The sequence below is a fragment of the Halyomorpha halys genome, unplaced genomic scaffold (genome assembly GCF_000696795.3).
Source record: "Halyomorpha halys isolate HHAL.00 unplaced genomic scaffold, Hhal_1.1 Scaffold51.1, whole genome shotgun sequence".
In the NCBI taxonomy this organism is placed as follows: domain Eukaryota; kingdom Metazoa; phylum Arthropoda; class Insecta; order Hemiptera; family Pentatomidae; genus Halyomorpha; species Halyomorpha halys.
The window spans coordinates 2453202-2459201 of NW_027108122.1; the positions used below are offsets into that span (position 1 = coordinate 2453202).

At 30.8% G+C, this 6000-nt stretch overlaps 1 protein-coding gene across 4 annotated transcripts in view; it reads right to left on the reverse strand.

The window, feature by feature from the left end:
- Nucleotides 1-6000, reverse strand: part of LOC106690793 (myogenesis-regulating glycosidase) — a 79583-nt gene that overhangs the window by 33806 nt on the left and 39777 nt on the right. Inside the window, exon 1 of one of the 4 annotated variants that reach the window (XM_014436395.3) lies at nt 419-631. The exons of the other annotated variants lie outside the window; for them this stretch is intronic. The gene's annotated coding sequence lies outside the window, so the exon portion shown is untranslated. Of the gene's footprint in view, nt 1-418; nt 632-6000 lie in introns of those variants that run through there. 4 annotated transcript variants of the gene reach the window in all.

Below are 6000 nucleotides of genomic sequence, written 5' to 3' on the forward strand. Positions count from 1 at the left end.
TGCTCCAAAACTCATATCAGTGAATATTGGTTATTTTTCTCTTACTATCAGCCACCGGCGCTATCAGATTATAACACATTATAACCTCCACCACGAACAAATTTTGATTTTTTAAGTAATTAATTATATCAATTAATTATTGAGATCTGAGTGATTTATGTATTGAATATATTGTAATAATTATTGATTTTAAAATAAATCAGATAAATAAAGCGAATTAGCAATTATTTCAAGATATAAAAAAGGAAAAATTATCCTAAATAACTATTGTGCATCGCTATTTTTCTAACAATCCTAAATAAATTTCTACTAATGAACACGTTATGTAATTTTAAACTTATACACGCTACACGTAAACAACATCCTACTGAGGGAGTCAAAATTATCTATTACAATTAGAACAGATAAGTTAACGAACCTTTGAATGTGTTGGGTCCAGCAGAGCTACGTTTTCCCCGAGTTAGTAACGATGGCTACTGCTTAACTGTTAGTTGTTTCACCGGCCGACCTTTGAGAACCTTGAGAATGGTGGATTACATCATTTGGTCTCTTTGAGAACGATACTCAAGGCCATGATTCCATGGCGTCTCCCAGGACGAGGTGTGTTGTGATGGGAGAGTCCAAACAAACTGATTTAATCGCTCAAATGGGTCGCCGAGACGAGGTACCATTCCTCCTTGCGCTTCTCAAGGTTACAGCTACGATACGATAACTTTCACCTTTACCGATTGCTCGAAAAAAAATTGATTCGCCAACATTGATATATAAAAAAATCTCTTTATTGACCTTCAAATATTTTCTTTAGTAGATCTCCCACTTCTGGCATAATTACAGTACCACTATAGCTATAAATAACGAAGTCTGGTGTAAACTAACATGAATCCTTAACCATATAACATGACACATAACTTAAAAAAAGTTCTCCAAGTTGCTTGAGTGATGTAACTACTTACTTAAATGCGAGCTCCAGTTATACTTTATCTGATTTTTAAATATATCATGGACGAATAAAAATCTGGGGAGGTGCGCCACACAACATTCATTTCCCCCCCCCACTTTGAGTTAAAATTAATCTTCCCCTGTTTCAGAACAGATATTTCTATATTTTTCAATGTAGCTGTACTTTCCTGTACTAATTTTCCAAATGAGCCGTTCAATTGATAGATTAACTCAATTTTCAGAAAAGTACATTTAATAAAACTTCTCGTACCTAAATTTGAACATTTTTTTTTTTAAAAAGACAGAAATGTACCAGAAATATATCAGTTAAATGATTTAATCCCGAAGTGGCGTAGCTCAGTGGATTTTAGAGTAAGGTACTGTGCAACCAAATCCAACGACCCGGTTTCGCAAATAAGTTATCCAGCCTCATAAATTGAGTACTTTCCTTTATTTGGGAAAATATCTGGCGTTGAAAGTTGTTCCCCATATGCTATAGAAATGGAATAGGCCTGGGTTTAAAAAAAATCGTACCCTAAGTGGTTTATAAAAACTTATTTCTAATACCTGAGAAAAAATTATTTTTCGGAAAACTAAAACTATATAACTCTTTAAACACGATTGAAGACTGTTTAAAAAAAATAAATAAAATAAAATATTCGATTTAGTATTACTTGGACAACAATTAAAATAGTATTTTTGTATAAATGCATATAATGCCTACTCTGAGGAACCTGCTGCACTATTTTTTTTTTTTGGGAGGGAGGGAGGAAGAGAATTAATAATTTTTCAAACTTATAATCATCTTTTAATTGATGCGAGAAAGGCCAGTTATTTGTCACCCAAATATTGCAGAATCTAGTATTTTTTTAAAGTGCTTCAACTTAAAATGTCGTAAATTTTTGTCGAGATTCGTTCTTGGAAATCCATTATCATTGTCCATCATAGTCCCCCTGCAAATTTTAACTAATCTCAACTTAAGATTTACAATCTAACTTTGTCGCGAAGATTACGCAATTCTGACCACCGCGCGACACTATGAATTTTCATCGAATTCATTTGATCAGTTAAAGAGAGGGAAGAGGGGAAAACATTACTCCGGACCATGAAGATGGTTTCTCAACCACTTGTAAATTGCAATAATGATTTATTTTAATTTGATCTTTTAGTTTTAATTTGCACCTACGTCATTCATTGGTTTGCATAATTCACAACCCAGACATTTGACAATAAGTAGGAAAAATTGAGGATTATGCTATCAAAAGATTATATACCCAATTGTTCAAAATTAAAGGTATTACCGAGAATTAAAAATCTACATTTTTTAAGTTTATTTCAAAATTTAAATTTTTTCCTGGAAAAGAGGTGTTACAAATCAATATTGTCAACACAAATTTATTTATTACCCCTGTTATAGTCTAGAGACATGCAGAGGGAGGTATTTGTTATGTAAAATAACAAATAAAACATCAGTAAAAATAAAAAAAAAAACAAGCAAAAAATTATTAAAAAAGAAAAGATAAATAGATAACTCTTAATGTATAAAAGTTATTGTAAAATAAGTTCGTAGCGTTTTTTACTGGTGATTTCAATAAAAACTCCATATTCTTGTAAATATTTTTAATGAATTATATATGACCCATTTGGATCTATTACATGATGCCAACTTTCAGGTATTTTTTTTATTACGTCCTCCCAGAACTTCTCAAATTTTTGCGCAATGAACTCCTCTAAGTGCGTTTTGTAGTCCTCGAGCGAATTAAAGTGTTTCCCGTTAAGAGAGTTTTGAACGGCCCGAAATAAGTGAAAATCTGTTGGGGCAAGGTCTGGCGAATAGGGTGAGTGGAAATAAAAACTAATCCTTTTTTAGAATATGTAAACCTTATTGACTAAGTAAACATGATTTTTTAAACACAGAGCGGATTAAATTGAAATATTGAAAAACGCTACGAACTTATTTTACAACCCAATACAAAAGAAAAGAAAAAAATACCAACTAAAATATAACTTAAAAAAAAAATTGATTTTCAAATGTACTAAGAAAATAAAACAATACAATATGAAATATAAATAATTAAAAATACAATCAATAAAAATTTGTTTAGGCAGAAATTAAGGTACATAGAAAATGTTAAAAAATGCTAATAAATTACTGAGAATCAAGATATTTCCTACTTAACAAAATGCAAAAAAAAATAAATAAATAAATAAATAAAATTACAAAACAATTGAAAATCTCTTGATGAACCAAAAGTAAACTGAAACATTTCGAAAAATAAATACAAATCAAATTTATAAAAACTCCTTCCTACAAGAAGTTGTTTATGATAATTTCACAAACGTTAATACATCGTATTGTGATGAAACATCTCACTATTGTATTTAAACGAAGTTAAATATTAAAAATAGCAATACATTCAGCAAGACTTTGCAATATAAAGATTGCTTTGTCTTTTAAATTTTTGTATGATTTGTCAAACCTACCCGTTACAAAGTAGAATGGACTTTCACACTGTATTTTACAAATGTAATATTATTTCTTGAAACTCTAAGAGTTCCTCACGAGTCAATAGCTAGTTCTTTTTGCCTAATCCAATCTTCTCTGGATTGACGTTATTATATTTCCAGGCAGTACTAAAGTCAACCACGTAAGTAATGATAAACAGGAACCACGACTGTGGTAGGGTTGCTTACATTCGTAAAATATATCTTGACCTTCCAGCTCAAGCAAAAATGGATTACCAACTTATCGGTTGACCTGTCTTACTTGCCTCTTGGAATTTATAATAATGTTGAACCAAAATAACAAACACAGTAATGAATAGTATAATCGATAATCATCATTAATTGGTTTACAAACAAAATATGGTTTGCAACCGAAGTCCCACTCAATGCTTGACTTCAGGAATTCATGTATCAAATAAACAAAATTACAAGTAGAGAAACAACAGCAACCCTCTATGAGAGAGACAACACCTGAACATGAAGAGCCAAGATCATCTAATACTTTTTCCCCAGAAGATATATTTCCATTCCCTAAGGCACCAACATAAGTAAATTTGAGAACAGTATGTGGACGAAAAAGAGGCAGGTCTGCAATCCTCATAGGCAATTCTGAAAAAATACAGATCTCGATCTCTGGATCGAAGATCAGTGGAAAAAAAAAGAAAGCAAAATAAATAAAAAAAAAATATTGCAAGCAGAAAAGGAAGATAATAAGTTCGGAGAAAAATGTTAGAAAAATGTGAATCTAGTAGGAGAAGGCGATTCCGGTGATAAAATAAGCCTCCAAGATAGCAGTGAACTGGACACTGTATTTTATTTTTTTTTATTTTCAAATCCTCTTTATTTATATATAATTACAATTATAAATATATTAATACATAGTATATATACCGCTCAAGCTTACCTTTTGCTATCTTCTTAATAAGTCTGTATTTTATGTACCAGAATCTCATTATTATTAGTACAGAAAAAACTATTATTGTGGGAGAGTATGTAAGAATATAAAATTTCTTACAAATAAATCCCTGAAATACTAAACTGCTGGGAGGCGTGAGGCATGAGGCCCCCTGCGGCCGCCGCTCCAGTTGCATTTACCTGAAGTCGGGTCTGAATAAATATATAATACATTGTTATATGTGTACATTTATTGAAACGTAATAAGTCTTATCAATTTATTAAAAAAGAACAAAAAAAACAAATAGAAAAGTTGTAATTGTTTCCTTCACATTTCAAGAAAAACAAAAATACAAGCCTAGGATTCAGTTTATGTTACATTATGCTAAACTTGTCGGGTCTTGATTCTGTCTAAATAATGGTAATAATAATAACATCTAAATGAAGCAAGTCGTGTTTGATTCCATTAATGAATGACCATAATGCAAGATGGCTAATTAATCCTAAAATGAGTTTTTAAATAACCGGTAATGGTATAAATTTAATTAATAATTTTAAATGCTTCATCTTTGGTTAATTTAAAACATAAAAAAATAATAAGGTTATGTATGAGTTTCATTGTCTTTTTCAACTATCCAATAGATACAATGCTCTGAAGTGTATAACAAATAATTCTTACTAAATCTAAACTATGTATAGTTAGCAATAGTCCGTATTATCAATAAGTTCAACTGATACTTTGGTCATAAATTATCTATACTTAGAAATACCGATAATAGCAGCATTGGATAGTAGCATATCTCGTTTCTATTTACATTATAAAATATAGTTCCCTTATGGCTGACCGTACCAATCATGGCGATGAGTGTGACTTCCGCTATTAAAAAAAGTTTTTAAATTGAAACTTCTTTAAGAGTGGTAGGGTGATTATGGGTGATATGGTGGTTAGAGATGGTAGGGTAAATTGGCCTGGAACAGAGGAAACCAAAAAGATTATCTCTCTCTCAATAATTAACTCCTATAAAGCTGAAATTATTGATGATGATTTTTTTTTTAAATCGTACCCAAAGTGGTTTATAAAAACTTACTTCTAATAGTGGATAGTGATGAGATTTGATCCGCAATTTGGTTTTTTACACCTTACAGTATAGGTAATGGCGATATAACTATGATTTATAGATGTTTTAGTAATTTAATCATCTTCAAAACTAACTCGTTAAAATATTAAATTTGTATCTAGTTTTTTTTTTTATTCTATGATTGTACAAAAAATTAAATATGATCACTTGTAGTATCCCTAGTATCCCTCATCCCTCCACATAAGGGGTTTATTTATTTTGAAAAATAATAAGAAACAAACATGTTTATGTAAATAAATTTTTAAATAGCAAAAAGTTTAGCGCACTTGCTCAGCCTCCACTGGCTCACTACCAGTGATGCGGCGAGAGGGATGCGGTGGGATCTCTTGAGCTCTGCTCTACTCCTCACACGTGGGGGATAGAGTGGGCTCAGGGATCCTCAGGTCGATTCTGTAAATATTGTATATATTATTTTACCATCATGTCATTTCATTTATTTATTTTTCATACAGATAGTCTGATTATGTTCACTTGTCTATTCTTTTGTTTGTATATATTTTAAGAGAGTTTTTTTATTTTATTT